The 9,967-nt window shown below is 38.6% G+C and overlaps 1 protein-coding gene across 1 annotated transcript in view; it reads left to right on the top strand.

Annotated features, from left to right (window-relative positions):
* Positions 1-7,733: 7,733 nt before the first annotated feature.
* cdh24b (cadherin 24, type 2b) overlaps positions 7,734-9,967 on the top strand; it is a 241,800-nt gene continuing 239,566 nt past the window's right edge. The window contains exon 1 of the mRNA XM_014004421.1: positions 7,734-7,944. The gene's annotated coding sequence lies outside the window, so the exon portion shown is untranslated. The remainder of the gene's footprint in view (positions 7,945-9,967) is intronic.

Here is a 9,967-nt window from a genome sequence, read left to right as displayed (position 1 = left end):
TGTGTGTGTGTGTGTGTGTGTGTGTGTGTGTGTGTGTGTGTGTGTGTGTGTGTGAGAGAGAGAGAGAGAGAGAGAGAGTGTGTCGTGTGAGATTGTGCCTGAAGATGACAAGGTATAATTTGTTCTTTAGAGATAAGAAGGGAGGTAATGGCCTTTTGAAATGGGTCTGTGACGATGTTACAGATAGTCTGATTAACATAATTATAATAATGTTATCATTAGATGGTGAGCTGGTGCTGATGATGACATTTTTAAACATGATGGCATCCCAAGTTCCAAATATAGGCTAAAAATTAAAAAGGCATATTTTCAAGGTCGACTTTCAATTAATAAATCCAAACAGTGATTGTTTTTCTTTCAAATCTGTTAAAGAAGCCATTTTTTAAGTTCATGTAATGGATTTCAGTTGGCATTTGCCAAAAAGCACTGTAAGAAATGTTTGCAGAATTTGATTATAGTAGTTTTTGCATGTTTGTTTTCTAGTTGCCATARTTTGTCCAGCAACAGCAGAAATGTTACAATCAACAAGTAAAACCACTGATGCTTGGAGCCATTAAGACTGCCAATCAATTTAGAAAGCAGATTTATTTTTAACATGCTGGAAAGCAAACTAGAACATGACATTTATATATATTTTTTATTTTTCGTAAGTCCGGGCCCCGATTAGAGGCAATTAGAAACAGCATTCGAATCAGATTGGCTCAGTTTGGATTTTCACCTCACTACAAACTGAGGGTTACCACAGCAACGCGTGCAGAGAAGCTACACAACTAAAATCTGTTCACTTAAATGTCAGTCTGGATAGGCCATCCCAACCGTGGAATTGTAGAAACAAATCTGACAATGGACTCTGAAAAATGCCTTAGAAGTAAAAATACATGCTATAATTTAATAAAGTCTTAATGAAATAAAAAAACACAAACATAGAACATTAAGATGACTCTTAATGACTTTTTAATAATGTTGTTACCTTAAAAGAGCATGTAAAGTGTCTAAAGGCAAATAGGGATTCTGTATTCTGCTGTCATTGATCACCTTCATGCAGTTCCTGAGTGGCAGGGTGGAGCCTGATGCTCACAGCTGTCAGCTGATAAGCATCTCCTGTATTTAAGGCTGACTGGATCATCTCAATCAGTGGGTCCAGGACCCACAGAGGAGTCCCATAACATCAAAATGGGATCCTGAAACGATTTTCGGAATTAATTGCAATAAAAATGACTTGCAGCATTTTTTTTCCTTAGTTGTTACATCCTAGCAAGGTTAATACTTAAAACTGATAAAAGTAGCATAATGAATAGTGTTACTGTGCCCTTGTTGATTTGACCGGCTACCACTGTTTATCCACCGAAAATACTGGGCCACAGGACTCTGCTGTTATTTTGTGGGTCAGAAGCTGAAATGTTTGAGAACCACTGATCTAGACATAGATGGAGTTTTGTCCTTCCATGACCTTAAAGTCAGTTCTGACTGTTAAATACTAACCTGTTCTTTGCCTGTGTTCCTCATGGTTCCTGTGTCTGCTGTGTCTGTCCATCTTCTCCCTGTCTCTGGAATGATCACCTACAAACAAGCCAACTAGTTACCAAACATTCTTGCTATCAACCTATAAGGGATCACTGGTGCCCATGTCCAGCAGTCACTGTGCGAGGGGCAGGGTTCATCCTGAACAGGTTGCAAGTCCATCACAGGGACACACAGAGAAAAACAACCATTCATCCTCTCATTCACAACTGGGGACAATTCAGAGTTACCGGTCGGTCGGTCGGTCGGTTGGTCGGTCAGTCAGCAAACTTTATTTCTATAGCACCTTTCACAGACACAATCATCACAAAGTGCTTAACAGAGAGCAAAAATAACTGAAAACAATAAAACACATCACAAATATAAAAAAACAACAGTTAATACACAATAAAAAACACATTAACTAAAAGCCTGTCTGAATAAAAATGCCTTAAGATGTTTCTTAAAAGAGTCAGAAGAATCAGAGCAGTGAAGGGACAGAGGGAGAGCGTTCCAGAGCCTCGGGGCCACCACCTGAAAAGCTTTGTCTCCACTGGTTTTATAATGGGTTCGAGGGACCACCAGCAGCATTTGATTAGAAGACCTCAAAGTCCTGGATGGACAGAGAGGCTTCAGAAGGTCCAGTATGTATTTGGGGGCCTGACCATGAAGTGCTCTGAAAGTTAAAACTAAAATTTTAAAATGACTCCTCAAAGTCACAGGGAGCCATTACAGAGAGGCTAAAACAGGTGTAATGTGGGCTCTCCTGTGGGTCTTTGTTAATAACCTCGCTGCAGTGTTCTGCGCAGACTGAAGCCGAGCCAAGGAGGATTTGTTTAAACATGTAAAAAGGCTGTTACAATAATCTAAATGAGAAGAAATAAAAGCGTGAACAMCCATCTCTCGTTCCTTCTGTGACACAAAAGATCTCAGCTTTGAAATGTTCCTTAAATGATAAAAACAGTTACGAACTAAAGTTTTACAATGGCTGTCAAAAGACATAGAACTATCAAACACAGTTAATCTAACATTCAYGTTTTTTTGGGAGGAAACCAGAGTGCCTGGAGTCAACCGATGCGTGAAAGTCCACATTTGTCCTACGTATATACAATCGCCACAGAAAGTCATACAATTATAACAATAAAAACAGTCCTAAATACCAAGTTTTTGCTCTGTAATCACTAATGTCAAGATAACAGTTTTTATTCTTCATTGCTGACAATGCTGGTTTTCTATTATGTTTCTGACATTAGGAGAAAACTGTACACTCACCTGCTGTATATAAACCTTTTACTCAATTGTGTCCACTCACATCTCAGTTGGTTCTTTGTGCTAAATACTCTGAAACATATGGCATGCCAAACAAGTCGAAAAAGGACTTTACTCACAAAGTGATTCAAATAATTAATATTTCCCTCCAAAGCAGTTCAGTATTGATCTATATTTAAAGCAAAAATCTTGGTGTGAGCCATAAATATATAGGTTGTTTCTGAGTTAGGTTTTTTGACTTTTGTATTCATGTACTGTAATCCTTTGAGCTCTAGTTCTGTTATCGTAATCCTTGTTCCCTATTTTACTTTATATGAAGTGATCACTCCTGATTTTTGTTTAGTTTACTTTCGAATTTCTTGTCACGTTTGGTCTTCAGCTGTAATTGACACATCTGCATCTTTTTAGTCATTATTTAGTTTCTTTTTGCATTTAGTCAGATCCTCTCTTTGTCAGCTCCTTTTAAATCCTTTTTAAGAGTCATTAGTTTCCCTTCTGTTCACATCATGTCGGTCATATCAGTTAAATTAAACAGCTTTGTTTTCATCGCTCTGCCTGCCTGTTATCTCTGGACTGAGCCTAATTAGGATCTCAATCACCATACGAATCATATTTGAGGCAAAGAAAAGACCTCATCTCTATGTAGACATGGTCCAGTATGAGCTGCAGTATTGGTCTATTTGTTTGGTTTTTAGAAGTCAACATAAGGAATTAAGGTATTTACTCATGTGTCTTCAGTRTTGACATTGTACTGATGGGCTCTGCTGCAATGCTTTTCAGCAGACACAAATGTCATCGCTGACTACATAATTGCTGATGAGAAGTTGTGGTTAATAAAAAAAGCTGGAGCAAAGGAGTTTTCAGTGCACAGTGAATGATTTTAAATTGAAAGCTCCGAGCTGAGCCTGTGACAAAACGGTGCCCTGCGAATCTGAATGGCTGACTGAATGAGATATTTTCAGATGCGGGCAGTCCAAAACAAAGTGACAGGGTTGTGTTATATCTGAGTTAGTCACCATAAAGTCCCAAACAAATGCTCTCAAGCAAAGAAAATCAATTATTGGTCAAGTGTTGCCTTTAATGTTGAATTAATTCTTAATATACGGAACATAAATGTCCTGAAACTACAGATGAATGATTTTAACATATATTTTAATAATAAAAAACACKTATAACATTATTAAACACATTTGGAGAATACCCCGAAGATGTTTTTTTATTAGTTTTACACTAAATATGCATCAACCACATTAATGCAATTGTGCTTGGACAAATTTGTTGAGTTTGCTATTAACCAAATTACACAAAATTAAACTATTGTTCAATACAAAATATGTTAAAGCTGAACGTAACTAAAGCACTTTATCAAAGCAGCAAGTGTTCTTAGTGCTCTGAAAGACCACTATCATGTTTCRTAGTGTAACATACTTGATACTAAATCACAAGTTATATAAAAATATGTAAAATTAAAAATGTCATTAACTCATGCCTACATTTTAAAATTATGTAAAAAAATTGATTGATGGAGGCTTTGAAGTTTAAAGTGGTGCCTGAGCCATKTTGAAATGGTATTCTCTCTGAAAGTTGTTTTTCTTTTGGCTGCTCCCTTCCCAAAGGGTTGGCCACAACTGGCAAACCTGCATTAGACCTTTGGCAACAGTTTGTGCTGGATGCACTTCTTGATGCAGCCTGGGCTCAAACCTGCAGCTTCAGAATTACAAGGCCATGGCATGGACCACTGAGCTGAGAAGTTTCAGGTGAACTCAGCCTTAGCGGCCTCCACATCGTRGACAAACAGGTAAGTCATATGCAAAAGAGGACCATCAGCCAAACAATAAGTTGTTAGTGCCTTTTCTGGGAAAGTTAACGTTTATTATATTAAAATCCAACAGGTCTGATCAGACTAGTTAGAGTGCAGCTAAAACAGATGTGGTTTACARCCATCTTAAAATGATATCTTCTAATTTTCACAGGGGTTCATGCCAACACTGTTTAATCTGCAAGCACAAATTGCAGCAACAGCTAGCTGTAGCACTTCTGTACTGTACTACTGCAATAACCAAATGCAAAATAACCTTAATGTCTCTGAGTCATATTTCAGAGGCTTGTTAATATTAGACTATCAAAGTGATCATTTGATGGGTTTGAAATAACTTGACAAACAGATCTCACYTTGTTCAAGTTGAACATCTAACCTCTCTCAAAATAACTAAAGGAGTTCCTCAAGGATCAATTTTTGGTCCATTACTTTTTACTATTTCTATTAACTGTTTGGATTATAATGTTCCATGTGCAACGTTTCATTTCTACACGAATGGTACTGGTATGTGCTGTSTCAATGGCAAGCAATGAAGTAAATCAGTCCACAATCAGCGTTTGTCACTCAGATTGATTTAAGTTCCTCAAAACTGGTTTTAAACACAAACAAAACCAAGCTGAGGATGTTCTTTGATTCAAAAGTTAAGGCATCTGATTTTCAAGCAGTCTTAACATTTTCAGGCTCTCAGTACAGACACTTGGACTTTTTCCTTAATGATGTTCTCTCCTTTGCAGCACTCAATATCTAGTTAAAAGACAAAAGTTAAACTTTTTACTCCAGGATCAGATCCTGCCTGTCTTTCAATACAAATAAATAAATAAATAAAAAATAAATAAAAAAACAGACTTTTGTTGCTGCTACATTTATGTTGGATTATGCTGACGTTTTATACATGTTTCCTCTCTGCTGCTGAGGGTTAGAGCAGTTGTCCACCAGAGTTGGGGATTCAGTTGTGTCCTTGGGCAAGACACTGAACTCTTCTGATGTGTGTCCCATCAGTGTATGAATCGATTAGTCTTATTAGAATGAAGAACTGAAGAAGTCTCTTGGAGGAGAGACGAAACGTTTCATTAGAGAAGAACCCATCCAGAGGACCTACACAATTTTTTTCTTTTTGATTTTTTACCTGGATTACTGAGATGCATCAGGACCTCTTATTAGAATGATTTATTCAGATTGGCTTTGTAGAGAGATATAGCAGAATGAATGAATGTGTGTGTGTGGATGACTAAATGAGGTAATATACTGTAGTGTAAAGTGCTTTGAGTATCCTGGTTAGATAGAAATGTGCTAAGTACTGTCCATTTACCATTTCTTCATCTATATGAAACCTCAAAATGACTAGAGGTTATTCTCTTTGCTCCCCTGATTACTACTTATAGTTTACATCTAAAGTTCGGACAGAAGAGGGGAAAAGGTAATTTCAGTTTGCTGCTCAATCGAACATGAATCAACTTGAATTTAGTCTAAAAATAAAGGAGCTGGTGTGATTAAACATATTGAATATTTGAGAAACAGACATCAGATTGTGTTTTAGCTGACATGATTAGATAGGTCATGTACAGATGCACTCTAACTTAAGCAAGCGATTTTATGGTTTATTTTATTAAAATGTTTACTTATTTTAAAGTTTGTTTTATGAAACTTTGTGTTTTTGCCATTTTCTGGTCATAGGACACATTTGTAAGCTAGATTTTTGATCTCAACAAGTTTCGTCTAGTAATATGAAGGGAATACTAAATGATATGAGTAGCTAATGGTTTATTAAATAGCATTTGTGTGAACCGCTATGAAACTTGACAGAAAAAAAAGTAGTTTTCAAAGGCAAAATCTGCTTTGGAACTGCGTCTGCTCAGAGGACCCACTTCCAAAGAGGACTTAAACCATCTTAAAACATGTCTAATCTTCAAAAATTCATAGAGGTTTATATGAATTCCTTTTTTTTAATAAATGACACTGCCATCAGATTGGTGTCATTTTGGCAAACGTATGAGATTCCTGCTGGAAACAGACTGCACCAAAAGTGTGACTCTGCAGCTGTTTGCACTTGCAACTAAGGCTGGACTTCCAGGTAAATAAATATGCAATAGGTAAACTGTGTCGTAAAAAAATAATAATAAACTACCGTGCTCACATTTTGGTGATACGAGCTGCAAGATTACAGCTATCCACTTTGGTTGGGACCAAAATTAAACTGGGGTTGTTAAAAGAAACTATTCACAGCTAATAAAACATTTTTTTCCTCATGGTTGGTTTGTTCTTAGACAAAAAATAAATTGTTAGTAAGATTTGTGAACAGCTGTCACATGTGTTTGTTTACTTGGGAACAGCTGAAGTGACTGGAGGTCAACAACGGTGACATCCACAGAAGAGCTGTTTGGGAGAAGTCAGMCAGTTTTGATGTACCAGTACATATTTGCACTCTGTTGAGTAAACACAGATAAGCTTTCAATAATTCTGAGTGCTTTATTTACRTTGAGTGTGGACCCACATTTCAGAAATGCACATGAAGATATCCATAAAACTACRGGCATAAACTCTTTCAAACTGCWCCATTTGAATTMAKTTTGTAACGAGTGCCTTTAAAAGTGCTGCTGAAAAGATTACTTATAGATATTTATACAGCATGCAGAAATAAAAAAAAAAACTGCAAATGCACAATAATATATATTGCAAAGACCTGCTCCCAAGTCCCAACTCACTTAACGCCTCTTTTCACTTCTAAGAGGGTAAAAATAAATTTAGCAAACTAAAACAAACCCCATTAAACACATTTTGAAGTAATTAAGAAATTAATTACGCCTTTAAATCCATTAATATAGCTACTTTTTCTAAAGTGCTGCTGCTTTTTTGATAAAGACGCTGAAGAGATTTATTAACAGGATGATTTGCTCCATGATGCAAGTCAAGATGCGCTGATATCTGATGATGAGCCTATTGATGATGATGATGATGATGATGATGATGATGATGATGATGATGATGATGATGATGATGATGATGATGATGATGATGGTGGTGGTCACGGTGGCGGCTGTGATGATGAACATCATGATAGGGCACCGCTGTTAATCACTTCCGAGAGGGAGAGGTGATAAAGAGCTCAAGAAACAAAACCGTGGAAATCAGAGGTAGGCGAAGAGGAGGAGGAGGAGRGAGGGAGAGGGAGAGCTTTTATTTTTTCCCTTTTTTTTTTAAACCATGAGTCTCGCTCTCACTGAGTGAGGAGGCAGAGTTGGAGCGTCAGAGAGGRGGAGAGAGACGGCGGAGGATGACAGCGTTTGTCCTTCTTGGACTCAGTTTTGCCACCGGCTGACGGCAGCTCCAACAACTTCACAGCGATCCGACATTTAAAGGTAATTTATTTTAAATTCTCTGATTCCTAATTGTTCTGACATTATGAGCAGCGGATGATTAATGTCTCTCTTTTTTATGTTTTTACCTCGGTCAGAATGAGTGGATATCTTCGCCAGTTTCCCGCTCGCACTGTTTTTTTTCCCTTTATCACTGCCTGACATCTACCTGGGATCATACAGGGAAAAAATAAATAAAAATAAATCACGGCTCGTGACACTAAAAAAATTTAAGAAGAAAAATACCTTCAGTGAATTAAAGGCATGTGGAGAATTCCCACGATGGACCGACACCGCGCGCAGTGAGGGTTTAAAAATATAAAAGTGCATTTATTGAATTAAAGTGTTAAGTCCTGAAAGCAGGATGGACGGGGGTCCAGTTTCGCATTTAGTGACCTATTTGGGGGGTCTTTGGTCAGAGAGACCTATCCGACATATAGGCTAATGCGCCTTTGGGGGGATTTAACCCACCATAATAACTGTTGTCAGGCCAACATTGATTCATTCCTTTACTCATCCCGTCATCGTTTCGCCCAGATTTGTTGGCAGTTTAGGTTTTGCGTCTGACCGCAAGGTGAGAGGGATGGCACTTTTGCGCAAACTGGACAGGCGCAGCGCAAATGCAGATTTAAATAAGTGTGCGCGCGCGTGAGAGAGGTCAATCCCGAAAACAGACGGACACTAACATTTATGCGCTTATTTGTTTATTAATTTTTTCGTTTTGCACCTTTGCGCCGTCTTTTATCCGCGGTTCGGCGCGTCTCTAATGAGGTTCAGAAAGCCCCGGCTYAATTGCGTCCATTCATTACGCGACCCTATAAGTCGGTGATAATAAGTAGATTTGGCTTCATTACCACGGGGGGTCGGGAATTCGGCTGTGCTTTTGCAAAAAGAAAAGGAAAAAAAAATCCCAAATCCTCTTTTTTCTTCTCCCCCTCTCTGCGCACAAACGTAATAATGTTTGCGTGAGACCTTAAGCATCCACTGCCCTCCCGGGAAATACATTTGCCTGGATTTATGACCTGCCTCCTCAGGTTATATCGATTATCACAGCCTGCTGTGTACTATATTTTTGTAGGAGCAAGAAAAGTGGGTCTGCCGTGTCTCTATATAATGTCTCCATGTTGCAGGGAGCGCGCTTTGAAAGAGTCATCTCTGCAGCTGCAGGTCAATTCTCAAGTGAAACATCTTTGCTCTTATAGCCTCTTGTTGATCACATAAAAGCTAATGTTATATATGAACCCCAACCCAACACCACCGCACACACACACACTTACATCCACACACACATGCTTTATGAGCCTTAAGTGACTATAATGGTTCTGATCAGTGTGAGAACTGCTTATGTATGTGGAAAGCTCACTCCCTAAAGATCCCTGTGTGAACACCCCAGCTGCATTTGTTTATGCACAAGTCCATCCATGATTTGTTTGCGAATATGATGATCCCCCGCACGCCAGTTTCTTTGATTACACAAGCACTTGTCTGCAATCTTCTCCCAGGAGCAGCTGTGACATTGGAAGACTCTTATTTGGGAGAAATCAAAGGAGGGTGGGGGAGCGTCCTGTTCTTCTAATGCTGTTATCCAATTTGTGTGTTAGTTTGCAGTTAATAGCTGTTTACATCGAATGGCAATTGTGTTTACCCAGATGGGGAGCGGGCAGCAAAAGGGAGATGTGAAAGGAGGGAGAAAGCGGGGTGTATTTCAGGTAGGGAGGAGGGTTAGATGAAAAAGTGGGGAGGAGGTGGGGCTGCTGAAAGGTGAACATGGGTAACGGATGAAGAAGGCGAGCCAGTAGAAACAGGTTACACTGAGTCGCAGACTTGTGTTAGTGATGAAACTGCACGGAAATGAAACTAGAAAGAAAGCTGCTGGAGCAAGAGACTCTTTGTCCTGTTAGCTTAGATCAGTGGTTCCCAAACTTTTTATCTTCTGACCCACAAAAGATCCATGGCAAAAACTTGTGACCCCAAATATTACTGGTCTGAGTACACAAACTTCATTAATAATCCTAAAAACACAGGC

Source organism: Austrofundulus limnaeus, unplaced genomic scaffold (assembly GCF_001266775.1).
Source record: "Austrofundulus limnaeus strain Quisiro unplaced genomic scaffold, Austrofundulus_limnaeus-1.0 Scaffold24, whole genome shotgun sequence".
NCBI lineage: Eukaryota > Metazoa > Chordata > Actinopteri > Cyprinodontiformes > Rivulidae > Austrofundulus > Austrofundulus limnaeus.
The sequence above is the reverse complement of the archived record's forward strand: the minus strand, read 5'-3'. Positions and strand labels throughout refer to the sequence as shown.